This window comes from Pseudorca crassidens, chromosome 3 (genome assembly GCF_039906515.1).
Source record: "Pseudorca crassidens isolate mPseCra1 chromosome 3, mPseCra1.hap1, whole genome shotgun sequence".
Lineage (NCBI taxonomy): Eukaryota > Metazoa > Chordata > Mammalia > Artiodactyla > Delphinidae > Pseudorca > Pseudorca crassidens.
In genome coordinates, this window is record NC_090298.1 from 135,077,190 (window position 1) to 135,104,521 (window position 27,332).

The following is a 27,332-nucleotide window of genomic DNA, read 5'->3' on the forward strand; positions in this document are numbered from 1 at the left end:
CATAGTGGTAGGACTCAAAGGGAAATATGATCTCGATTTTAGGGTGAGCGGCGAAGCTGCCGAGCGCCCGCGTCGCCGCCGCGGCTGGAAGACAGACGCCCCCCAAAGCCCCTCGCCTGGCTCGGACCAACGGAGCCGGCAGCCCAGCACTCCGGTGAGTGGCGCCTCCTCCCCAGCACTCCGGTGAGTGGCGCCTCCTCCCCAGCCCTAGACCCCCGCTGGGGACGGGCCGGCCGGGCTCTTTTGTGCAGCGCACCGGGGGTGCTCTGCGGCCCCTCCGCGAGCCCGGGTCCGGTCCGCCAGACCCCGTGGCTGCGGTACCCGCGGTGCGATCGGTCTTTGTTTCCACCGGGGCCCGCGGCTCGGCTGGGCTCGGCTCGAAGCCTGGCAGGCAGCGCCGGGAAGGGGGAGGGGGAGGTGGACGAGAAGGGGGCGCGGGGAGGGGGGTGTTCCCGGCTTTCCTGGCCGCCCCGCGGCTCCCCCGGCTCGGGGGCGAGGTGCGCGCCCAGCGCTGCCGCCGCGCCCCCTCCTCCTTCCCCCTCCCTCCGTCTTCGGATTTAAAACTGCAATTTGCTCTCCAGCTTGCTGAGTGTGTGGCGGGGGTGGGTGAAGGGGGGGACCGTGGGACCGGAGAACAAGGCTGGATTTTAGGAACGGCCCTGGGAAAGGGGGAGACTGCGGAGGGAGGAGCCCCTCCCCTTCAACCCCCAAATCCCAAGGTTCTGCTGGTGCTCTGCGAGTTGAGAGGCGGGGACCTAATGATCCGGAGCGGGTATGGGGCGGAGGAGGGATTTGGGGGCGGCCAGGGCCGTAGGGGTTGGGCCGCGTGCCCGGTTACCTGGCGAACAAAGTCGGCTCACTTTTGCATAAATAAATAAATAATCGCCTATCAATGCGTTTCCTCTGAGGCTCTGATTGAATCGGCCCCCTCTTCCCCAGGGGGTGGGGTGCTGAGTGACAGCTGTCAGCCCCCTGGGCCGGTAGCTGGGGGTGAATTGCAGAATCCCTCTGCTTTCTGGCTAAGGGCGCATTCCCCTGCTGGGTCCTGGTCCCCAGGCAGAGCCAGAGGGGCAGAGGGCTGGCTCTGAGTCTAGGAAATAACCTTGTTTCCTGTTCTACAGGAAAAGGGACAGCAACCCAGAGTTTGGGGGCTGGGGATGAAGACTGATGGGAGCTGGAGGGGTTCCCCAGCAGCCTGACCCCCCAGCCTCCTGCCAGGCGAAGGGGCCAGCTGAGGGAGGATGGATGTGGGCCTTGCTGGCCGGAGGCGGGAGCTGGGGCCGTCCCTGAGACAGGCAGCGGGCATTGAGAGGGAGGAGGGAGAGAGAGAGAAGCGAGGGCGGGAATTCTCTAACGCAGACCCTGGGGACCAGGGCCAGATGTGGAGGGGTGGGGAGTCCCCCCTCCCTCCTAGCTTGGGGGCCCTGGGGCTGGGCTGGGAGGGGCTGAGCCTGGTGCCCTCCGTTCTGCACCAGTGCCTGACTGGCAGGGCCAGCTGAATTTGGGCCCAGGCGTCACCCTGGGAGGTAGGGCCAGGCTGCACCAGCCTGGCCCCTGAGCACAAAGAGGGACCCTTGGGGGGCCTGTGCCTGTCTGGCTGGGCAGGCGTTTCCCGCCGGACCAGTTGGTGTCAGGTGGGACTTGGCCCCAGTTCCCTGGGCAGAGCTCAGGGTGTGAGGAGAAGTTTTGCCTCCGGGTCAGGGTGGCCATATTTTGTCCGCTGCTGCCACCGGCGCAGCGGGGGCATGCGCCCGGGCGTGGGCAGAGTCCTGCCAGGAGCATTTGGGGTTTTTCTATTGTTGGCTTGTTCCCGTTCCGTGTGGCCCGGTGTGTGTAGCTGTGTGAGCTGGGGCTGTAGGTGACAGATTACCAGTTGGTCGTCCCCCACCCACACACAGCCCCCACCCCTGCCGCCTGGAGGGGCAGGCTGGGTTGTGGTGGTGAGCTGCAGGGGGACCCCCCCAGGTGGCATGTGCCTGCAGCTTGCCATCTCCCTCCTTTGAGCAGATGTATATTTTTATAGTAATGGAAAATCAAACTGGATAGTAAGTTGAATTCATTTTTTTCTTCTGCTGTGTCAATAGTTGGAATAACCCCTAGAGACTAGTGAACTTCTTGCCCGGGAGCTCCTACCCTCCAGAGGTTGCAAAGATCAGTGAGGGCATGAGCTTTGGGGGACCAGTTCAAACCAGTGACTCTTGTCCCACTTGGTCTGGCATTGGGGCAGGTGCCCAGCTGGGCGGGCATTGCCCCCTCCCCAGGCATTCCCCCCACACCCCACCCCACCCCAGGTGTAGTCTGTCCTCTCAGCCACCTCCTTGGTCAGTGCCTAAGCTGTGCCCAAGCCCTCAGGGACCTTCTCCTGGTGGGCTCTCTCCCCCTGCCTGGGCTCCCGGCCCATGTGTTGATATTTATTTTCTGTAGTAAAATCCATTTTTAATGCCGTTACTTTTGAAATAATATAGAGAGAAACAAATGTGATGTGTTTAAGTTGCCCTCTGTGAGTTTTTAATGCGATCTGTGGCTGAGGTAGTGATGGAAGGAGCTGTTCGGCTTGGAGGAATTTGGTGTCATAAAGAAAAAGAGCTTGCTGTTTATTATGGTTGCTGGGCTGGGGGGTCTGGAACAGGGTCGTGGGGGCAGGGAGCCCCAGCACCCCCAGGTGCTGTGGATGGACAGGGTTGCTTCTCGGTTTGAAGGTGCGTGGGTTCCAGGATTGTTTTGCATTGCTCCCCAGCCCTTGATGGGGCCTTTGGTGAGGGGGCTTGGGAGCTGGGGGGCTTTGTCCCCTCCCATTCCACCTGGTTAGATTGGGGCAGGGAGGCTTATGGAACCCCCTGCTGAGCTAAGTGGAGGTGTACTGTAGGGAGGATGGATTTGGATTCTAAAGGAGATTAAGAGACAGAGACGTGGGATCTTTACCTGCTTGGTGTGGCTGTGCTGGAGGCTTGCGGGGCAAACTGTCCCTGGCAGAAGACCTTTTTTTTTAGGGGGGGCTGATCTGGACCGGCAGAGCCCCAGAGGGACATTGCTTGTTCTCAGTCAGCCTGGAGCGCTGGCTCGAGCCACTACCTCCTCTTGCCTCTGTTCCCCATTGGACAGGGGCTTCCTCCAGGCAAACCTGATCCCCCTCACTTCCCCTCTTCTCTGCTCTGCCCCACCCCAAGTCAACTTCTTTTTTTTTGGTTTGTAGAATACAGAGCTCTGTGCCTCAGGCCAGCCACCCAAGACCACAGGGTGCCACGCCTTCATACCAGATGCCCAGGCACTTCTGGTGTGATTAGTGAGGTCAAGCAGACTCACCATTATGGGATGGAGCCCAGCTCTGCCTCTGGGTCCCCTGGGTCTCTTGGGACAGAGCCGGGGAGGGGGAAGCCAGGATGGGGTGGAGCTGGGAACTGAAGGGGGGGAGCAACGGTAACATTGTTGCTAATGTCAGCAGATGGGCCCCCCAGGGAGTGAGCTGGGGGAGGTGGGGAGGAAAGAGACCCAGAGAGCCCGACTTGAGGTGGAAAGAGGAAAAGATGGTGACAGAAGCCAGTGATGAGGGGGTGAGAGAGAAAACGGTCAAGGAGAAGAGCCAGGATCACAGCCCCTGGAGATGGCATCCAGGGGACCAAGAAGGCCTAGGCATGTGCCACTCCCCACCCCACAGCCCAAAATGAGCGGGCACTGAGAGCCTCTCACCCAAGATCAATTGCTGCTAGGATAGTATCTGAAGGAGAGACAAGCAAACGTCTCTGGGAAAAGGGAGGAGGACAGGTGGGAGAGAGAGAGAAGGAAGCTCTCCCACAGGAGGAGGGAGAATGGGGAGACAGGGGGATTCCAGGGGTCACTTGACTAATGCTCCTGCCCCAGGGCAGTGTCTCCCCACTCCCCAAATGTCTGGGAACAGAGCCGACCTCTTCTTTGGACCTGGGGGCGGAGCCTGAGGCAGGTACAGCACCCCACAGGTTGTGGGCGCTCTGTCAGGAGGCACCGGGCTTTTAAAAGCGGGGAACATTAGGACTGTTAGAGACACCAGGGGTGTCATCCGGTTGGATCCCCCCCACCTTGATTGACAGGAGGAAATCCAGTCTAGAGGGGCCCCCTCCCCTTGCTTGCCTGGGACCTAGGCTCTTTCCGTCCACCTCTCTGTAGTTAGAGAGCTGGAACAGCTGCAGGGGGCCTCCTGGGTGCGGAGGGGGCCAGAGCCTGGGGAGAGGAGCAGGCGGGCACCCTTGTGGCCAGAGCCCCCCCAGGGGAGGGGGAGGCGCCGCTGCTGGGAGAGAGGGAGGGAGGGGAGAGAGGAGGGGAAACAGTGAGTCAGGCTTCCAAGAGCTGAGGATGAGAGAGCCAGAGCTGGGAGGGAGAGGGCAGGGAGAGCTGCTCAGAAGTGAGGAGAGGGAGGGGGCCCAGCCAGGGGCAAGGAGAGCTCTGGAGGGAGGGAGCCAGCCCCTGGCCCTGGCCCAGCGGTAGGGCTGCGCAGGGCTGTGCAGCCAACGTGGACTTTGCCCGTGGCAGGTCAGGAAGGAGCCAGATTCTGCCCCTGCGGCATCCTTTTCATTCCCTATTCCTCATTTATGGCCCCACCCCAGGGTCTCAGGAAGAATGACTGACTGTGTCATCCCATCCCTTCCTCAGTTTCGCCATCTATTGTGGGATTTGGACTGTGAGCTCTTCTTAGAGAGGGAGGAACAGAGCCTCCTGGGAAGTGTTGGGGGGTACTTCCTCCAGCTGCTGGCTTTGTGCCAGGGGCCCTGCTGGAGGCTGCCACCAGTCAGTGTAGGGTGCACGTCTCCGCGGTAGGGCTCCTCTTGAGCCCTCAGAGTTGCTGGGCCAGAGAGTGGTGGTGGTGGGCCACGAGTGCTGGGGTGCAGAGAGTGAGAGTGAGAGTGAGAGAGAGAGAGAGAGAGAGAGAGAGAGAGAGAGAGTGTGTGTGTGTGTGTGTGTGTGTGTGTGTGTGTGTGTGTGTGGTGCCGGTGGCAATGGTAGGTGGACTGCCTGGGGCCTCTCAGGATGGCCAGGGTGTAGACAAGGCCACGAACTCCAGATGTCCAGAGCCAACCTCCATTTGGGGAGGGAGGAGACACCCTTGTGATCCACCCCCCTCCGCCTTATCCCTGTGGGTCAGAGGCTCTGGGGCAGCTGGGAGGTAGGAACGGTCCCTGTGGGAGCTGGTGAGAACTGCCTATGGGGCCCCTCGTGTCCGGAGCTGGGACCAGCACTGGAGGGATCCCCAGGGACTGCCTGGGTGGGAGGAGGGAAGGAGCCCCCCTCCCACCCATCTGACAGGAAGCTATGGCTTCGTCCAAGGCCTGGCATCCCCCAGCCCTTCCCTCCTGGATCCCCAGCATCTCTTCCATTGGTGAGGGGATGAGGGAGGTGGGCACTGAAGCTTCCTCTCCTACAGGGCCTGGCTTTGGGCGGAACGGTGAAGTGAAGGCAAAGTGAGGCCCCCTGCCTCCCCCTACGCGCGCACACACAGACTGAGCTGCAGTGAGGCCCTGCTTTCTCCTCTCTCTGCTCTGGGGTCCTTGGCTTGGGAGCCCAGGGGAGGGGCCACTTCTGCAGCTGGCTGGCCCCGAACTCTCAGCTCAGCCAGCTGCTACTGAAGCTTCCAGAAGCTGCAGCTCTGCACCCCCTCCCCGCCCCCTGAGCCAGGAGAGGCCTTTGCTGACCTGGGGGAGGGTGTCTTGGTGAGCGAGTGGGCACCCTTAGAAGGACTAGCACAGACAACCAGACAGATGGGTGGCGGAGCAGATGGACAGAGACACCCACGCACAGGCAGATGGAGAGAGACAGACAGATGGACCAGGACTGGGAGAGACGGACATACAGAGGTGCTGGCAGAGACAGGAGTCAGAAAAATGGAAGGGCCTGGGGAGAGAGTAACAGACAGACAGAGACAGAGACTTGGAGACAGGGAGATCCAAGGGGGGAGACAAGGTGACTGAGATGGGAGAAGGAGAGATACGGGGGAGAGAGGGAGGGGCAGGAAGAGATAAAGAAAGGGGGAAACCCAGACCGAGAGAAAGAGAGAGGAGAGACTGAAGGCTACAAACCACAAACAAGGATTTGATGAGAATCTGGAAGGTGTTTTCTCCTGCTTCCCTCCCCAAACCCCCAGGACAGCCAAGTCTCCATTCCTTCCACCCCCGGCTCAGTTTCCAGCTGCTAAAGAGGTCAGGGAGAAAGAGAGAGAGGAAGACACACACACACACACACACACGCACACACACACACACACACACTCCCCCCAGATCCCAGAGACCCCTTTCCCCTGATCTCTTTGTAGGGGGAGGGAGTTGCGGAGGGTGCCTCTCCTAGCCCTGACCCCTACTCACAAATGTACATACCCCTTGTCTCAGAAAATATCCCAGAATACTTCTCACTCACTCCCCACTCACACTCACTGTGTGTCTCCTTGTGTAAGTGCACCCCCCCATACTCACGCCTGTCCACAGGGGCCTGGCCTCACACACACTCACAAATACACATTTTGTGGCATACATGTCTCTGCTCTCACAGTCATCTTGAATCTCACAAACATAACCAGTGAACCTGTCCCTATGCTTTCTTACCCGTACAGGCAGTGACACACAGGCCTCATCGTGGCTTCTCAAAACATGTTGATACACACACATACACAGTCACACTCTCACACAGCAGTGGCAGACACCCCAGAGCAGAGAGAGGACTCTTTCTCTCTGGAGGGGAAGATCAGGGTTCCCAGGGAGCCATGGTGGGGGGGTATGCCCCCCACTCTGACCTAGCTGGCAGGGCAGGGAGGCAGGAGACACTTTCAGCTGGTGGCAGCCTTCCTGCAGGGCCTGGCCTGGACACAGAGAAACTGGCTGGTGTGAAAGAGCTGAGAGCTGGTGAGAGTGTGTATGCACGTGTACAAACATGTGCGTGTATGCACAGGTATAAGGGATAGTGAGTGTCTGTTACAATGTGTATGAGAGAGACTGAGTTCATATGAGGTGGGATATGGGTGTGACAGGGAGATCCACTCCCCAAGGTGTGTGGAGTGTGTGGGTGTGGGTGTGACAGCTACTTGTCGGGTATGTCTCTGTGGAGGCATGTATATGTGACAGGTGCATGTGGCTGTACCTGGCTTTGCAGTGTGCGGGTGTGTGTCATGGGCGTACACAGGTGAAGGACTGGGACTCTGGGGCTGAGGGGCATGTGTACCAGGGTGCAGTGTTCTGCAGATGTGAAGGTGTGGGGGATGTTTGCGTGTGGGTGTAGTGTAGGCAGGGTGCATGGATGAGGGGGTAGCTGCCTGTGTGAGGCTGTGAGCTCGTAGCCTGGGTTGGAGGGCTGTTTTCCAAGGCAAGGATGCTGCTTGAACAGAGGCCACCGGCATGAACACATGCGAAGGGGCTCCAAGGCACACAGTTGGGCGCTGACCCGCACAGACGTACAAGGACAGACATACCCGCCCCTGTCCTCCCTCTTGGTCTCTCCTGGCGTCAGTGGTTTTCAAAGGAGCCTCCACGAGGACTGTTTGCTGTGCAGTTCCCCCCACCCCCCAGCCCGTGCCTCTTCAAACACAGGGATGCCCCCCAGGCAGCTTTGTGGAGGCTCCTGCCTCGACCATCTGAAGGCAGATGGGTGGGCTGGGATCTGCTGCCGCCCCCCCAGGGAGCGAGGAGGCGGCACTGCTCCTTCGGCCTGGGCACAGGAAGAGACAGATGGACTGCCTGTCTCGACACCCGGACGTGGGGTCTGGGGGTGGGCGGGCACCACCGGCAGAGGGGCTCTAGCGGACAGCCCGCAGGTGGGCCCGAGCAAAGGCCAGGACTCTGCCCTTCACCTCCTCAGAGGGGCACCCGCCCTCACCCCGCAGCCCCATCACCTGTCTGGGCACAGGGGCCCAACTCCAGCCCCTTGTACCTCCTAAATACACAACCACTTCCCCACTCACAGCTCCAGCACCCCTAAACACACAGCCCCAGCACGCCCCCAAACACACAACCACCACATGCCTACCCACCCAAACACATATTACAGCCCTAGTACTTAACCAAAACCCAGATGTTTATGACCCCCAATATACCCCCAGACACCCCAACACACACACAAGGCTTCTACCACATCCTGAAACAGATCAACTCTTCCTCCAATCCCAGCACCTCCCCAGATACACCCAGGACCCTACTGTAGCCCTAATACCTTCCACACACTCAGGTTCTCAGAGTCCCAGCACCTAACCAGACACCCACAGACTCTCCCGATGGCCCCAGCGTTTCCCTCCGCTGCAGCTCATCACGTCCCCAGACACACCGATACAGCCCCCTACACCTTTCCAGACTCTCCCCGCGACTTACACGTACACACACCGCCTCAACACCCACGCGGAGGAGGACACCCCTGTAGCCACACCATTTACCTCGAACACACAGACACGGTGCATCTTTGAACAGTAATGTCCCCTCAGCTTCTCGTACCTTCCAGGCCGTGCACGTGCATGCACATCCCGCACACGCACCCCCGCCCCAGATCCCAGCACCTCCGCAAACAAGCAGTCCTCTGTGTGTTCCCCAGCAAGCTGCAGCTCCAGTACTTTCCTCAGCCATCCAAGGGCCCAGGGACAGCCCCACCCCTCTCCAAACACCAGTCCCGCACTCATACACAAACACACAGTGCCCCAGCCCAGTCACCCCTCAGAGCAGCTCCGCCCTGCGCCCACACCTCACCCTGCAGCCGCACTCCCACCATCACACGTTCCAGCACAGCCTCCCTCCTCAGCGCTCTCCATCACCGCTCCCCCACCCCACCTTGTCCTCCCCAGCCTCCCTCCCCCAAACTCCCCCCAGATAGCCTCAGCCTTGCAGACACACTGGCCCACTCTTCCGTGCTCTCTCTCATTCTCGGCTGCCTGGTCCTCCCCCACTTCCCAGAGCCTCCTCTGCCTGGGGAGGCATCTCCACCCCCCCTCATTGCCCCAGGCCTTTCATTCCTGGACAGTGAGGCTGTACATCTGGTTCAAAGCTGCCCCACCCAAGACCCTGTGCTCTGGGCACCCTGGCCTGGGCTTTGGGGGTTTGGGGCCTCTTTGGGGGCTCTTGGCACCTGGTCATCCTGGTGTGTCAGCCAAGAACTCTGAGTACCCAGCCATGCCCTGACTCTGTCGTGTATTGGGGGGGGGGGGCTCTGGGCAGGGGGATTTACCCCCAGCCTGCACTTTCTCAGGTGCTTGCCAAATCCCCCTCTTCTTGGGCTCACCTGAGGGGGACACTGGGTCTGGAGCTTCAGGAAAAAAGATGGAGAAGGTGCTGGCTTGACATGCTTCCCCTCCCACCCCACCCCCAGATCCGGGCTTGGGGCTTGGTCTCCCTGGGAGTCAGTTCCAACAGTGAAGGTTACTTTACTAGATGCATGATTTTAAACGGAATCTCCACCATCTGTTCCACCCCCTAATTACAGATGCACAGAATCCGCCTCAGAGGGCAGCGTGAGGGGAGTGATTTAGAGGCTGAGCTGCTTCTGCCTGCATTAGGGCTGGGGAGACTGGGGGGGCCTCTGGGTATTGGTCACAGCCCCCCAATCCCATCTCTTTCCCAGGGGCCCCTCGTGCCTCTTCTCTTGCTGGGGGAAAGGCTCCTAGAAAGGTGCCCCGACCCCCTAGACCTGAAAGAGGAGGCAACTGCAATGCTGAGGGAGGGGTCCCTGAGAGATCGCCTGTGTCCCAGGCCCCAAGTCTGGGGAGGCAGGCTCATTAGAGCCTTAAAAAATTCAGTGGATCGATCTCTTGCCTGCTTCTTGTGCCCTGGGGAGCCACAGGCGCTGGCCTGGCCCAGCTGTCTGCCCACCCCAGGGTAGCAAGGATTAGTGAGGTTAGGGAGGGGGCGGTTAGAGCAGAGGTGGGGACATCCAGGTTTTGGCAGCAGAGGATGTGGCCAGGCACGCCAGGACCCACCAGGTGTGTTTGCACGTATGTGCCGGTCCTCCTTGGCACAGCTGGCAGGCCCGACCCCAGCTTGAGCCTTGCCCTGTGGGACTGGACGGGCACCAGGGGCCGGAGGGGATGGGCCAGGGCCTGGGCCTCAGAGGGTTCCGAGGGACACCCCGAGATTGGGTCTACCTTTGCCTGTGGCTCCGGGGACCTGGGGCCCCGGCCAGCTCGCTGGTGGTGGTGGCGGCCGCGGGCACACTGTGGTAGAAGCTGGAGCATTCACTGTGGGGAGAAGGGGAGAGAGGCCGGGCTACAGGAATTTTAGATTGCTGCAGGGAGGAGGGTCTCTGGAACCCTGTGGAGCGGGCAGTCATGCAGAAGTAATCCTATCGCCATCTGCCTGCCTGGAGGAGAGGAGAGGAGAGGGGGCTGGGAGGGGAAGGATGGTGCAGCCGCCCCTTTCCCACCTCAGCCCCTGCCCCAACCAGCTGTGGAGGGAGCCCGGGACCCCAGGGGGCTCCCCCGGGGAGGCACCACCCTTCCACCGCTGCCTGTGCCCCCTGGAGGGGCGGCACCGCAGCTGTTGCTGAGCTAGGAGCTCTGGGTTTTATAAATAATGCAGCTTGGAGGTGGGGGCCAACTCAGCCTTGGGTCACCCACTGTGGCATCATCTCCAGCTGGCAGTCCTGTGGCAGAGCCCCTCTGCCTTCCAGCCTGCTCCTCCTCTTTTGCTATGTGAGTTTGGGCCAGAGGCCCAGCCTGTGTGAGCTGGGCCAGGGCAAAGGAGTGTGGAAGAACCCAGAACCCCCTGTCCTTTTGTACCCCGCCCCCACCAGCCTTCACAGGTTAACTGGCCACTGGCTCAGCAAATCCAGGCTGGGAAGGGATGACCCGCTGTACAGGGGCCTCCCTAGTTCCAGCCCCTCCATTTTGCAGATGGAGTAACCAAGCCCAGAGAGGGCAGGGATGGCCAAGGCCAGCCAGCTGATGAGCACCTCCTTCCTGTCCCATTCTACTGTCCGTCAAGGCTCTTCTCAGCCTCAGCTCAGCTAAGAGCAGGGCCTGGGGGGCGGGGGGGGGATGTTTGGGAAAGTGGTTGCGGCCGAGACGTTGCCATGGCGATGCTGCAGGATGCCGAGCTGAAGTGGGGGTCTTACAGGGTCTCTGGGGCCCCCAGCTCCACACCCCTGTGGTCTTCTCCTCCCCATCTCCTGTCCCCCACCCAGAGGCCTGTCAGGCAGCTCCGGTGACAGGCTGGGTGGGTGACAGGTGGTGCAGGTGATGGGCTGGGTGGGTGACAAGCTGGGTGGGTGACAGGTGGTGCAGGTGATGGGCTGGGTGGGTGACGAGCTGGGTGGGTGACAGGTGGTGCAGCTGATGGGCTGGGTGGGTGACGAGCTGGGTGGGTGACAGGTGGTGCGGGTGCGAGGCAGGCAGGTGACAAGCTGGGTGGTGACGGGCCCTGCTGATGACAGGCAGGGGGTGTGGTTGGCGGGGATGCTGTCTCCTGGCTGGTGGCCTGTCGCAGCCCCCCACCCTCACGCGTGTGCACATGCACAGACTCTGGGCTCAGAGCTTGGGGCTAAGATACTAATGAGGCTTATTACGTGTGGGGGGGCAGGTGCCCAGGCTCACTAATGAGAGGCCTTTAACGAAGAGGGGAGACAGCTGAGTGGCTTTGAGGAATTTGGCTGGCCCTCCTGGTCTGGAGGATGAGCCAGGTCGGGACCCCACCTACCCTTCCCCCTGGCCACTTGGCTTTGTGTTAATACTACCCACAGTCATGATAGTTACCATTGTCCAAGCGTTCGCTACACTGGCCGAGCCCTTTACATGCGTTTTCTTATTTCAACTCAGCAGTCGTAGGAGGGAGGCACTGTTGCCCATTTTCTGGATGAGGAATCTGAGGCTGAGAAGGCAAGGGACTTCACGTAACAAGTTTCTGTTGCAGCTGACATTTTAATCTTAAGTCTTTCTGTCCCCAGAGCCCGTGCTCTTAACCATCCCACCAGTAACACTCAGGTCTTGGCGCAGACCCCGACCTTCTCTCAGGGCCTCAGTTTCACTCTTCTGGAAAATGGATGTGCGGTGGAGGAGTGAGCAGCATACGCTCTTCAGCTCTGACTTGGGTGGCTTCAGGGGCTCCTCCAGTTAACTGCCAAAGCCTCACCCCATCTGGCCCAGATTCTAGGTGACACCCCTGGACTGGAGAGAGGGCAGGGCTTAGCACTGAGGGAGCGGAGCTGAAGGGGGATGCCTGGGGTATCCAGACCACTTCCTGCATTGTTTGGTGGGGAGGCTGAGGCCTGGAGAGGAGCAACAAGGGCCCAAGGCCACACACCCTGTAAGATGTAGGGCCCCGTGGGATCCCAGGTCTCCTGGCCTGTTGGAAGGGCGGGGCTGGGAGTGGTGCCAGAGCTGGGAGGTCACCTCCTCCTGGACCCCACCCACCAGCCTAGCTTCTTCCCTGGAGGTTGTGAGCCCCTACATCCTGGGAGGGTGCAGGGGGCTGTTGGCCACCTCTTTAGGGCCATGCCCCTTTCCCGTCAGTCTGGGCCCGTAGTGTCAGTTGATCTCCTCCCTTTGGGACCCATTGGGGTGGAAACTCCCTGGCAACAACTGATGGATGCATTAAGGCCTTGACATTGGCCTGGGGCCACAGCATGACCCTGGAGGGACCAGGCTAGGGCTGGGGGGCTTGGAGGGGAATTTAAGGGAGAAGAATTAGGGTCATAAATCTTGGAGCGTCTGGGTTCTCTTCTCCTCGACCTTAATCTCTTACCAAACCTGCTCTCCGGCTGCTCATCCAAGTCTGAGGGTGGAGGGGGGTCCACCTGCCCATTCCCCTCTCCCTCCAACCGATGCCTCCCCCCCCCGAAATTGCACCCCCTATGGGGAAGAACAAGTTGCAGCCACTGCCGCTGGACAGAATTAAGAACTTGTGTGTCTAGACTACTGGATTTGGCCTCTGATTCATAACGGTAGGCAGGGCAGAGAGCTTCACTGCCTCAGTGTCCCCAGCCTTGGGTTTGAAATCCTCTCCTGGTGCCTGACTGCTCAGTCAGGAAGGAGTGCTAAGACCAAGAGGGATTTCACAGCTGCGGGACACATGGCCCTGTCCTCAGAAGCCCCATTCTGAGATAAGCAGCACAGTCCTGGCCTTGAGAGCCCTCAAACCCAGAGGTGAGGTCTTGAACTCAGGCTGGGTGTGCGCTGAGGCTCAGGTAGGGAGTGGGTGGTGCTGGGTGGCTGGTCTGTTTTCTGAAGCAAAGGCCGAGGCTGGGGAGAGGCCAGAAGAAGGGTGGAGGTTTGCCTGGGGGGCTGAGGAGCCGTCTGTGGTTGGGGGTGGGAGCCTGGAAGGGTCTGGCTTTCCCATAGTCCCGGGCAGCTGTAGCCTGAAGTTCTGGGGCCCTCCTAGCTCCCCAGGGAACCCGCTGCTGCCCGGCCCTGGGGACCCAGGCGTCCTGGCGGGTGAGGGCGGGTCTCTGGCAGGCGCCCTGCCAAGCCTCGCAGCCTGCTCACTAGGAATCTTGTTGCTGAGAGATGGAAGATCCAGGTCGGGCCTGCAGCTCATCTCTCCCCTCCGGGAGGAGGAGGGGCCCAAAGATTCCTTCCTGCACCCGCCCTCCCATCTGGGGCAGGGCCCTCCTCAGCAGTGGGTGGGGCTGGGGGGCCCAGGACAGGCCTCTAAGGCTCCGTCACATGTCCTGGAGCCTAGCCCAGCCAGCAGTGGGCACTGAGGCACTCTGGAGGCAGAATGAGCCTGGTGTGGCAGAGGAGAGGCAGGGGTAGGGTGCTGAGGCCACAGGGGGCCCTGCATAGGGGCCTAAGCCTGGCCCCCACTGGCTCCCCCAGGGCGGAGGGTGAAGAGTTGGTTCTCTTCCATTATGGGAGCGTGATTTTATTCCACGTGTCACGGAGTCTGAGATAAACTTGCTCACCAGTCTGTGACAAACCCCTCACACCCAACACACACATACGCACACAGAGGCACAGAGACACACGGAGATCCTTGGTCTCACAAACGCACCTTCCACAGACACACATAAGCATTTCCATACTACAACGCATGGCAGACTCTCACATGCAGATACACAAGCACACACTCACACTTAAAGATACACCGAGATCTAGGTCCACAGTCTCCAAAGCACAACGTTCTCCCACTCACACTAAGGCCACACAGACAGAGATACAAACAGGCGGTCCAGGGGGATGCTCGCAGCCCTACTTAGACATGCACAGATCAAGGACGCCCGGTGCCCCACAGGCACAGATACACGTAGACACAACCCCAGACACAGTCTTGTGGGCAAGCCTAGACCAACCGCCACACACACTGAGACAAAGGCCCAGATACATACAGAGACAAAGACAGGCACAGACACACAGCCGGCAGCACGCACACAAGCACAGGCTTGCACACCCGGACACAGACAAAGACAAATAAATGCCCAGAGGTTTTGCTGTGGACAAAATGTGAGGCACACACACACATCTGGGCCTCCTGCTCGACCTCTCTACCTGGGGACGTGGTGATCTGGCGCCCGTGGCCCCAGGGAGAACTCTGAGGAACCTTCTGCTCAGTCAGAGCCCCCCACCCTGGGCCCAGGGCCAGCCCCCACCTCTGGCTCCCGGCCCGTGGCCGAGGCCATGCAGCCACACCCTCAGCAGCGCCCTGACATCCTACCTTACCCTCTGCGTCATGCACACTCACGGTCACACCGTCTCCTCCTGCACGTGCTCACGACACCCTCCACGCCCGCACACTTACGGTTTCTCCCTCACACCCCCCTCGGGTGTCCCCTCCTTGTTGTCTTTCTCAATCACTGTCCCCACCCCCTCGCCCCGCAGACATGCACAACCTCCGGCACAGCCTTCGTGGCCCACACCCTCGCCTTCTCACGCAGACCCCCATGCACAAATAGAACGCACGGGCTCTCTGCCACAGACCCACAAGCCACGTACACGCGCTCCTTCACATACTTCCTCAGCACCGCTCTCAGACTGATTCACAAATGCAGCACACTCACACACGCACACTCCCCCGCATACATCCCCACCGCCTTCTCACATGCGCGTGTGTGTGCACACACACATACTTTCAGAGCCTCCCTCACACCATCACTTTCCTTCCTCTGTCTCTCACAAACACTCCCTCTGCTAAGAGCGTGGCTCTGCTGCAGAGCAGCCCCTGAAGTACTTGTCACTGTACTCCACCACGTCCTTGGCCTTCCTGGCCTCAGTCTCTTCCCTTCCACCTCCAGCCCTGCATACTGTGGCCTTGTATTCTTTTGCCATTTCTCCGTTTAGTCAACAAGAATATAGAGAGTATTCATTTATTCATTCAACAAATGTTGACTGAGCACTGATTATGGGTTAAGCATTGGGGATACTATGATGACACAGGTCCTTCCCTCGTAGAGCTCTCAATTTTGTGTCCAATTCGTTTGCTGCTTGTCTCATCTGACTAGAATGGAAGGTAACCCTTGATCTTGGATGTTGAGAGATGTGTAGGAGTTCACAGGAGGAAAAGTAGGGGAAGGGTGTTCTAGGCAGAGGGCAAAGCATGTGCAGAGCCTACAAGTAAATCAAGGTACAGTAGGCTGGAAACTGAGATGATGCTCAGAGACTAGAGGAGAAGCTGCAAAGAGGGAAGAAGCCAGATGTCACAGAGTTTAGATGCCATGCTCAGGGGTTTAGATTTTGTCTAGTGGGCCACAAGGAGTCATGGGAAGTCTTTAGTGACAGGACAGGATGAGGAAATGATGGTGGTCTGACCTAGAAGAGGTGAGTGGGAAGGAAAGGAGACTCATTTAGGCACAAGAACCAGTGGGGTTCCAGTTCCAGAGCTGTGACCTCAGGAAAGTCACACAACCTCTGTGACCTGGGTCCATCACATGAGGATGGGAGACAGTACCAGAGCCGGGCTTATGGTATATGCTCGGTAAACAATAGCCATTATTGTCAGTTATCGGTAGGACACGGCAGGGCATCAGATGAGGAGGAGATTTTACTGAGCACCTACTGAGTGCTGGGTCCTGCGCCAGGTGCTGGGGCCCAGAGGGGAGGTGGTCTGCGGCTTCAGGAAGCTCACACACCGTAACCACAGCTCACGTGGACAACAGAGTGCGGGGTGTGCGGGTGGAGGCAAGGTTAGAGGAGCATGAGGGCTCTGGGTGGCTCACGAAGGAGCTGGCATTGAGCCGGACCCTAAAGAGGCTGGTTGAACTTGGGCAGGCAGAGGTGGGAGAAGGAGCTTCGGGGAGAAGGAGCCCTGTGAACGACAGCCTGAGGGCAAGGGGTCTAATCTGGCTGTTGTGCGGGACACAGGAAGCGGGCGGGTGTCGTGGGATGGGATTATGGAGGCGAGACCTTGGTGGCCAGGCTAAGAGGGGGGGTCAGCACGGGGTGAGCTGCACTCTAGAAATCCCATGTTTTGGTGGTAACATGGAATGTGTCCATTAGAGACTCTGCTCCAGGCTCCGCCAATAAGCCGTTGCCCTCTTCGACCTCAGTTTCCCCATCTGTGTGATGAGTTCAGTCTTGTTTAGGAGGGAGTTCTGGTATCACGTCCTGGGGCTGGCCTAGCCTACTTCGTTGGGCATCTTCTGGCCTGGGATTCTGGGTCTCAGCAGTGCTTCCTTCCTGAGCACCCTCAGCCAAAGAAAGGAGCAAAATGAGGGGTTCCCCAGAGGCAGGTTTTGGGCGCTGCCAATGAGGGGCCAGGAGCTCCACACGGAAGGGAGGGGTCTTTGCCTGGATCTGACTCCAAGCCCCAGAGAGAAACCAGAAGAGAATGTCAAGGTCCCTCTTCCCTCTCGCCCTGACCCGTGTGGTGGCAGATGTGGGCCATGTGCCCAGTCCCTGGTCCAGGGGGTATCAGGACTATTCTGCCCACTGACAGAGGAGCAGGGCTTGGGTTCAAGAATGTGGCCCAGGGCTTAGAGTCCCCTGGGGTTAAGGAGCCAGGAGGCCAATCTTAGGGTGGCAGAGCCAAGTAAACGCCCATGGGTAACAGGGTTCATTTATATTTGGTGTTGCCAGGAGTTGTGGTCTAAGGCAAGTCCTGGTGACACCCAAAAAAATAAAAAAAATAAGAAAAATGCTGATTTTATAAAGACTGCTTTCTTCCATAGTTGACAAACTTATGATGGTACCGATGGTTGGATACTACTCTTAGAGATGAAAAAGGTCTTAAGGATTCTTCCATGTTCCATTCACCAATCTGTGTTCTTGTTCAAAGCAAAACTAATTCCTTTCAAAATTAACATATTAGCTTAATAACTTTTAATCTTAAAATAATCTATCTGTGAGAATGGGAATTTTGGGTAGGAAAAAGTGACAGAAGATGGGACAAAAAGAGAATTCATAGAAAGACAAAACAGAATTTTTTAAATGGTGGGTACGAACTTCTGTTTCCAACTATGTCAGTTTACCTTAGGAAGACATACTAGAAAGGCCAGATAAATCATAAGCAACATTTGACTGTGAGCGTTAGAAAGCTACTGAGGTAGCCATGACCTAGAAAAGTGAAATAGAGAAAGAAACTCACTGAAGTGAGAACGATATTCTGCACATGCGTTTCTAGCCCAGTCACTTAGAAACTACTGATGAAGAGCCAAAGTCTGAGAAACCAAATGTGGCTCCTAAGAGGTAGAAAAGCCAGTAGATCTTAGGACAATGTCATAGGACTAAGGAAACCAGAGTTGGAAGTGAGAAATAACAAGGCAGCTAGAATTTTAAGGACCAAAATCACAGAGAGAGTAAAGATTCAGAGAACGGAGCTGCATTCAGCAACAGTGTTCCCTTGCAGTATTTTCCATGTATAATAGGTAGACAAGACAAGATGCTAAGAAGTCAAACAAAAGCTAACTGAAGTCAAAGCAAAGACTTAGTTGGCTCATAATGCTGAAGAGACAAAATTGGGGTTCAGAACCTATGAAAGATTTGTGGCCCAATGGAAAACTAATTATATGAATTAGGACATTGGAAGTCTCTACGTGTGTGTGTGTGTGTCTGTGTGTCTGTGTGTGTGTGTGTGTGTCTGTGTGTTAGGAAGGTTGAGGCAACATCTACTTTGAACCTTATAAAGAAGGTAAATGAGTATGAAGTTGGTCCAGGTGACTGAGGTGATCTTCCCCTCTGCTCCCTACCTAAGAATAGGAAATTCTCTCCTCAAGAAAATACAGTTGACCCTGGAACAATGTAGGAGTTAGAGACGCTGACTCCCTGTGCAGTCAAAAATCCACATATAACTTTATGGTCGGCCCTTCTTATCTGTGGTTCTGAATCTGAGGATTCAACCAACCACAGATCATGTAGTACTGTATTACTTATTGAAAAAAAAATCCACGTATAAGTGGATCTGTGCAGTTCAAACCCCGGTTGTCCAAAGGGCAACTGTAATGTCATTCAGATTCTCTACAACTTGTCATATCCCAAGTCTGGTATTCACTGAAGAACCACCAAGACTACCAAGAAAAGGAGAATTAGAATAAAAAACAAAACAGAATCAGAATCATAGATGACCTAAACATTAAATTTCATACATATTTTGGTAAATATTATCAAGTTCAAGAAAATAGATGACAAGGTGAAGAATTTAACTTGACAACTAGAAACTAGAAACTGATTGAAGTTGAACTGATAGAATTAAAAATTATATGAAATTTAAAACTCGGTAGTGGATTGGACACAGGTAAAGAGAGGTAAGTGAACTGGAAGATAGAGTAGTAACAATATTAAGACTAAAGCACGGGAAACGAAAAGAATAAAAAGTACACATAAGCGCATTTGAGACATATGGGCCACAGTAAACATTTTTATCATATGTGTAAACTGGAGTCCAAAGAAAAAAGGAGACAGAGATTGGGATGAAAACAATATTTCAGAAATATTAACAGCTGAGAGTTCTCTAAAACTAAAAGGAATATATGGAGCCATAAATTCAATAAGCACTAAAAAAATGCAACAAGAACAAATACAAAGAAAACCACACCTAAGATCACCACAGTACAATTCATGAATAGCAAAGAAAAACATGACATCTTAAAAGCAGCCCGACGAAAAAGAGAGAGATTACTTTCAAAGGAACAATAGGATTAAGATTACAGCTTACTTCTCAGTGAAACTGAATGGATACTAGAAAATAATGGAATAACATTTTTAAGTGCTAAAGAAAAGAACTGCCCATTGGGAATTCTAGAGGCAGAGAAAATGTTGTTTGGAAGGAAAGATGCAATAAGGAAATTTGCAGACAAACAAAATTTAGAAAATATTTTCTCATCAGAACTGACTGAATTAAATTATAAAGGGAGACCTGCAGGCAGAAGGAAGATTATCACAGATGAAAATAAGGACTTTATAAAGAATTATGTATAACAGAAAGGATAAATAAGTGGATAAACCTAAATAAAATCTAACAACACAAAAGGGTAATAATAAAATATATCAAAAATTAGAATGCATTAAAACAAATGGAAGAGGAAAAAGTAGTAAAAGAAATTTAAGATCTCAGCATTGCTTGAGAAGCAGTAAAAGAGCTAATAAGTCATGGTACATGTGTAACTGCTACTTATGTAAAAGTAACAAGCTAATATAAGGGAAAATGGAATTTGAAGAAATCTCAAAGGAAGAAAGAAGAGCAAAAGGAACATAACAAGGTGGGAGAAATAGTAAACAAGGAGTATACGGTCTGTAAGAAAATACATTAACTGTAAATACTCAAATTAAAGGACAAGGATTATTGAAACAAACAAAAAACCTAATTCTATGTCACCTACAAGAGACAAGAGTCAGATTGAAAATGAAACGATTCAACAATTATGGCATAACAACAATAAGCAAAATTGAAGAAGATTTTTTAATGTTAACATAGATTTGAAAGCAAAAAGTATCACTGGCGATAAGGCAGGATAATAAAACCCACTGTTACTTTACAAGGAATATATTATAAATCTAAACTTCAATGCAATATATGAAGGGAAATTCCAAAAATCTAAGTAGAAATAGAAAAATCTAAATTACCTAGATCAGTAACATAGAACCACAACAAGAAATCAGCAGATTATAGAAGATCTGAATACCATCATTAAAAACTTTGGCCTAAATTTACATAAAACACTGCACCAACAATGATGGAATATATATATCCCGCAGAAATTTTTAGGTGCACGTGGCACATTTATAAAATTGACTATATTCTGGTTATAAAACAAGACTCCGAATAAGCAAGAAATCTAAAACTATATAACCAATATTTTCCCAAATAGATGGATATTAAAAACATACTTCTGATCATTATGTAGGTCAAAGATAAAGTCGCAATGGGAATTAGAATTTTATTAATTGAATGATAATGAAAATATGCCATAACAAAACCTGTGGGTTGCAAATAAAGCTGTGGTCACAGAGAAGTTTATGTATTCCAATTATACTCTCTAAATGTAAAACGGAAAGGAATAAAGCAACTAGAAGATAACCTATCACCCTGAGGTAGGCAGCTCCTGAACTGTACCTGTTGGGGAAGGCAGGGCAGAGCTTCAGGAGGCCAGCTGGGAGCACGGTGAACACCATGTCAGGAGCAGTCTCCAAGAAAGAGAATGTACAAAGGGATGACTAAAATATATTTAAGAGCTAGCACCCTGACCCCTCTTAAGGATGACTTACGTTGCTGGGGAAAAAATAAGAAGTGCTCGATGTAGAAGGTGAATAGCTTTATAATTCCCAGGAGAATCTTGGTACCAGGACCACACAAGAAAGAACTTGGAGTCCCCGTGGCTAATCCAGCAGAGAGAAAAGGAGGAACAGAGATGCGAGAGAAAATAAAGGGAACTCTTGGTGCAATTTGGTGCTGCTGCAGGCCCAAGTCCAGGTATGTGCTCTCTATCTCCACATCTTAAATAAAAGCCACCATGTTCCTCAGCCTTTCAGGTACTTAGAATTTCTCTTTAGAACCTGAAAATGGGGTCAGGTTTCCGGTCTGCATCGCTACAGTACAAAATAGAGGCAGGATGTTTGAAATAGTTCTCCATCTGGCAGAGGAGGCCTTGAAGCTGTGAGCCACTCGCTGCAAACCAGCAGGACATGAAGGATTCTTGAGCAGATCTGAAGCTACTGGGAGGCCTTTGAGGAGTTAAATCCCATAGTAAATACTGTACCTTCAATGGCCCCTTCTCCCTCTCTGTCCAGCCTTCCTCCACTCCCGTGGGGGCCCAAAGGGGTTAAATGAGCACTCTTTGACTTGTACTTGGTGGTCCCAGAACTTGACGTGGGCTTGGAGACTTCCATGAAAAGTCTGCCTTCCATCTACTGGCTTGGGTTTCTTGGGCTCTCTGCTCCAGGCTAATCCCTTCAACCTGCTTTTCCCATTTCTGCCAATAATCCCCCTCTCCAGACCTTCCTAATGCTCCTCTGGGGCAGGGGGGAGACTTACTGAAGGCAATGTTTATTTCTAGAGGGAGAGGTGACCACATGACTTCACACTGGTCATCCCCTTGATTATTCAGTTTCTGTCTAGATTAGTCGTGGCTGTTTGTGCACCCCAGCCTCACCCCCAGGAGGCTTTAGAACACTGTCCTTATCTCAGCACTGAGCCTCTATCTAGCCTCCTTCCCTCTCTCTCCTTACCCATCTTTACCCACAGACTCGAGGGTTTCTGGACCTCTGAGGAAGATAAGCACTTCACAGAACCTCTGCTACAGAACCAAACATATTGAAATGACTCTTTACGAAGATACTGAAACAACAGAAAAAGAATACATGACGATTGTTTCTCCTGAGGGTTCAGTTACATAGGGGGCCTTTAGGAAACTTTGACTGATAAATCTAACCTTTCCTTCCTTGGCAATAGTTGATCACACTGTGAGGAAAACAAGTTAGAGAATGGAAAAATAATATTTGGATTTCAACGAAATAATAAAGATGCAGGGGCTATCTTTGACTTTTGCAAGGTGAGAAGGGAGTTTACATTTTGATTATTTGATGGCAGGAATCCCTTTTAAAACAGGGCCAGTCTGCATGATGCATTTAAAAATCAACCTTTTCAAATATAGCCATAACCCCCACAAGATTTCTTGATTTCTCTGGGGTCAGATAAACCATCACATCTCACAGTGGTGCCCTGTACATGAAAGTGATAAACACAACCTGGAAGCACGGCAGTGGCTAAAAATATGGAGCTGGTAGCCATTCGCTGAAATGATTTTTTGCTTTTAATTCATCGCATAAAATGCTAATGTCCAAATTCAGGCAGGTAGATCTTAGCAACCATCAAGAGCTTCAGCCCTGCTAACAGCTAAGTATGCAATGTTAAACCCTACTTTGACTGCTCCAGAAACTTACTGGGTTTCGTTAATGCCTCTCTTACTATTTCCTTTGTGTCGTTTTCTTTTTCTTTAAAAACATAGCTGGGTGATCTTGGGGAAGTTATATTATTTCCTTGAGACTTGGTTGCCTTCTCTGTGAATATCTGGGTATAATTTTAGTATTGCTCAATAGAATTTTTGGTGATAATGAAAATATTCTATATCTGTACCATGCAATGCAGTATTCAATAGCTACATGGAGCTAATAAACATCTTTGGAATATGGCAAATGCAACTGAGGAACTGATTTTTTAATCTTATTTTTAAATTTGTTTAAATATAAATAATGCCACGTGGCTAGCATCTGTTGACAGTACAGATCTACATAATATTTTAAGGACACTCTCCACTCAAAAACTCTACCATTCATTAACTCAACCTAAATATTTTTGCCCTCTGACAAACAAAAAATAATTTATGCTTCCCTTGAAATTATCTGTCAAGACCTTTATCAGTTTGGGGACATTATATTCTTAAAATTGACTTTGCTTTATGAAACTTTAATAATGCTGGAGTTTTCTGCCCTTGGTACCACCTTTGTGATGATGGGAAATATTGTGGATGATCAAGGACCATTTCAAGAGATCATGGAGAGAAACCTCCTTCTGGATTTAATTTCATTATGAGGATGTCAAAATGCTAAATTACTTAAAATAAAACCCATACCGTTTTTATGCTAAGTTATATTCTACATGTAGCTGGAAAAATGTTAAAAAGATTTTTAAAGAACTGCACATCTATTTTTGAAGCTGATTTGGCTGTTCAAGGCTTGCTAGCACTTTATCCATCTGAGTACTATTTCACTTAGTAAACAGATGCAGTTGCCATAATTGCTGCATATGTGTCTGTGTTCCCTTCTAGGCTATATGTTTTTGAAGTTAGAAACTATATTTATATCACAGCGCCTATGTATAGCACAATACCCATTGGTAATTCAGATTGTGTTTTAAGATATGAGGCAAAATGTAAGACTTTTATTATAGTCAGACACATCTAGCAAACCAACCAGAAAATAAAAGCTAACTTTCAGTTGGTTGGCCGAGAACAAAAGAACGAAGAATACCTAGTGCAAAACCATATCTCTAATAACTACTGTTGAATTTAGAGCACACACATGCTAAAAAAATATCTTATCAAAGATTTGAGGTTGGACCAGAAAAAATTATATCAGAAGTGAAAATAATCATGTGGTCTGACCAGCGTGGATCACACAAAGTAAGTGTATACTATGTATAAAGTAGATAAACTACGAGGTCCTGCTGTATAGCACAGGCAACTATATTCAATACCTTGTAATAACCTATAATGGAAAAGGATCTGAAAAAGAAATACATATATCTGAATCACTTGGCTGTACACCTGAAACACAACATTGGCAATCAACTATACTTCAAGTAAAACAAAAGAAAAAACTAAGTGTAAAGGGAAGTATAGTTTTATAAATTCACCTCTGATATCCAATGGACCAACTGAAAGACAACAGAAACTACAACTTTCTAGGAGACAGGACATGGCCAGCAAACCAGGCCGTTACCCTCGGTAACGGTCATACCTGCCAAAAAATATACAGACTAGCCTGTATTCATGAATACATAGGAATTCTTCATTTATCTGGCATTGTTAGGCAATGAGGTATTGTATGTTAGGAGAAGTATTTTTAAAATGACAAATTGAAGAGGAGTTATTTTAACCTTCACTCGGTAATTTTTTCCTAAAATTAAGAAATGTATCTACTGGTGTATCTAATGTTTCCGTGATAACTCGGGGTCATCAGTTCAATCAACGTTTGCATGAATAATGCGAATGGAAACAAGACAGGCATGCTTACTGAAACTGAAAATGACATAGCAATGGCTGGAATAACTGATGAGAGAGCAAGAAAAAAGCAAAACTGAAAACAAACCGTGATCAAGAAACAATCAGTCAAGTTCTGACTTTCTGTACTTAGTTTCAAAAAGAGATACCACAAATCCTAGCGAGAGACTCCAGCATCATTAGCTGTCTTTCTCCTTTGTTTCCACCTTCCTTTCCTTTTCCTTCTACCCTATATTGTTCCAGGAAGTGATTATAGCTCCTTGCAGGACAAATTCTAATACTTGCTTTCTCTCACACAAACTTCACAATATGTCCATGTGATAAATGGTGTGGAGGTAAAAGAGAATTCATCACAGGGACATCTCCTATGAAAATAAAATTAGAAACTAGCTTCTAAACATGCAGAGAGAAGGGCGTGGTGTCAGGCACTAATTTCCTTGCGAATTCCTCTCCATTTCTAATAGACGTTTTTCTTTACCAAGATCCCTTTTTATTGGTGTCCTATTCCAGACTGCTCCACTCCGCCCATCCTCATCCTGTAAAATACATTCACACTCTTCTGTGACCCTACTTATTTGCCCATTAAATAATCCATCATAGAACTGTCGGAATTAAATACAGAGTGAAATTAAAATACTGGAGTCACTTGGAGGGTTTAGCAGCTCCACCAGAAAATACTGGGCATGGATTTAAAAGAGGCTGCGTGGGACTTGCTCTTGTCCAAGTTCTTTCTTAAGAAGTATCTGAAATAAGCCTAAATTCAGATTTAATCAGACTGGCCTGCTTTCTCAGGTGGACTGGAAATCATTGCTCTTTCCCCTCAACTCCGATGTCAGTGGCACTTTCCGGAGGGGAGGTGGACTTCTCTGCCTACTGCAGAAGCTCAGTTCCCCCCGGGCCCACTCCCTGTCTGAATCCCACACTTGAGGCCAGATGCCAGCCTTCCCAGAACATTCGTGGCCTCATTTCAGTTTTTGACCTGCTCAGATTGAATTCCTGTAGACTCTTTCTCAGCTTGAAACCTGATCTTCAACCCCTTCCCTAACCTGGATGGTTACCTTCCTACTTTAGGCCTCAGGTGCTTTAGCTATAAATTGATACAGTTGCCCTTAATTCTAAAGTCTTCTTTCTAAAGCTCTACAATGTGGTGGCTCCTTGAAAATGTTTCTCTTTGCTGGTTTTAATTTTGTAGAGAATTAAAACCACAGCTACTCTAAAAGACAGTAAGTTGCATTGGATAAGGAAAATGTGCTTTTGTAGTTAGATTAACAGGGATGGAAGACGACTTAGTATGTTTTAAGATACCCATGATCCGTTCTCTTGAGAGTCGGGGGAAGAAGGGGAAGAGAGTTAATAAAATACCAAACGATTGTGACAAATTAAGTTCACCAAGATGTAGCTGATTAGTTACTACTTGAATAAGCCACACAAATCCAATTCAAGTTGTTCTTTATTTTTCTAAGAAGGATCCCAGTGAACTGACTCCCATGTTCAGTGACTCCACGTTCAATGGCTTAGTCTTTAAAAACTGTTATCTTGCTGGAAGAAGAAATATTGCCCATCAGTCCTAATTGATGTTTAGCTATCACGCACATTTGAAATAAATTTATTACTTTGACTGATCGCAGTGTAATACATTCCAAAGGGGCAAAGAGCACACGAAAAGTTATGGAGTCTCCATCTTCTACACTAAAGTGTGCAATAAATTACATATTCTTTGGCCGTGAAATTCACAAGCCATAGAAACCACGCCATTAGCAATGTATACAGTGGTAAACAGCAGGTAATGAGAATGATATAAAACCGAACAGACTGCGTATGTTGGCACTGCTGCCAATAAAGCAATCATTAAATGCATTCATATGCATCTATGCTAGGTAAGCTCTTTAAGGCAATTGCTATGAATTCTACATACCTGTCAGGATACTATATATAGCCCAGTTTCTATGCCCTTTATTCAAAGACGCTGAGAAAGGGTTACTCTGGGTAAATCCAGACCTTTTCTCAATATAGAATTTGGTCAACATGCATTCTGAACAGCAAAATTTCACAGTGCTTTCAATTTTCCTACACTAATTGCCACCTCAGCAAATGCAGGATTAAGTATAATGGATTATAAGAAGTTAGAAAGGAAAGATGGAAGAAAAGAAGGAAGGTAGAAAAAAGGTGGGTATGGAGTACTTCAACATTTATGTAAAGAGTGGACCTAAAACTAACCTGAGGTTACCCTGAATTATTAGCATATGCTATAGAAACTGAAATGAAAAAATAAAAAAAACCAGCAAGGGAAACTCAAAGATTCTTTGTTTTTTCACTTTACTGCATATACACGTCCACCTTAAACAATCTATATGCTTATATCCAATAAGAGAGCATTGTTTTGCAAGGCTATTTGGGTTCTATCAGCATGTAAAGGTCGGACAACTCAACTTTAGCAGAGTCAGCCTTCAGGTGAATAATTGCTTCTTTCAGGTTGCGAGCATTTGAATTTTCCAGAAATGTTTCCCAAAACATGAAAACTAAGAGTCCTAGGACAGCGTCCTTTAGAAGTTTTATAGTATCAAGGTTTTTGGAGGGAGAGTATCCTTGTCCATTATCAACACAATGATTCCAAGCAGGTCAATTTATGCTGAGAATATTATATAACAGAACCCACTTCACCTCCATTATACTGACAATGATCTTCCTTACTTCAACCTTGTGCTTCTTAGTAAAGTTGAAAATACGGAGCCAAGAACAGACAGTGACAATGCCAGAGACTCAGATGTACCTACAGGGGCCTTCAGACAACATCAGCCACCCAGGCTAAAGTCCTGGTTTAAAACATCCCAACATGAATGAATCTCAAAAACCATATGCTGAGAAAGTGAAACCAGATCAAAAGGGCACCTACTGTATTATTCAACTTACATGAAATTGTAAACTGGGCCAAAGTCATCTCTAAAGATAAAAAACAGATCCGTGGTGGCCTTGGGGTGGGAGATGGGGATACTTTTGCAAAAGCCTGGGAGGAAGCTTTCTAGGGTTTTAGAATTGTTATCTATGGGGGTGCTAGTTATACAAATGTATACATTAATTAAAAGTCACTGAACCGTTGACTAAAAATGTCTGCATTTTATTGTATGTAAATGATACCTTAATAAGGTTGATTACAAAATGAACCAAAAATAAAACAAAGCAGAAGAGAAACCTCTCAAGACCTCAAAGGAAATACACTGTTTTCTTCCAGGGTACCAGATTGGAAATGAGGCATTGGTCTGTTCTAC

At 51.1% G+C, this 27,332-nt stretch overlaps 2 long non-coding RNA genes and 1 pseudogene across 2 annotated transcripts; 2 read left to right on the plus strand and 1 right to left on the minus strand.

Moving 5' to 3' along the window:
- LOC137221958 (UDP-N-acetylglucosamine--peptide N-acetylglucosaminyltransferase 110 kDa subunit pseudogene) overlaps positions 1 to 27,332 on the minus strand; it is a 210,379-nt pseudogene that overhangs the window by 147,729 nt on the left and 35,318 nt on the right.
- Positions 1,432 to 6,369, plus strand: LOC137221963 (uncharacterized). Its single transcript, XR_010942222.1, has 2 exons — positions 1,432 to 4,853; positions 4,912 to 6,369. It is a non-coding gene; the product is annotated as an uncharacterized lncRNA (long non-coding RNA).
- LOC137221960 (uncharacterized) lies at positions 10,363 to 13,781 on the plus strand. The gene is made up of 3 exons (XR_010942220.1): positions 10,363 to 11,152; positions 11,201 to 11,248; positions 11,297 to 13,781. It is a non-coding gene; the product is annotated as an uncharacterized lncRNA (long non-coding RNA).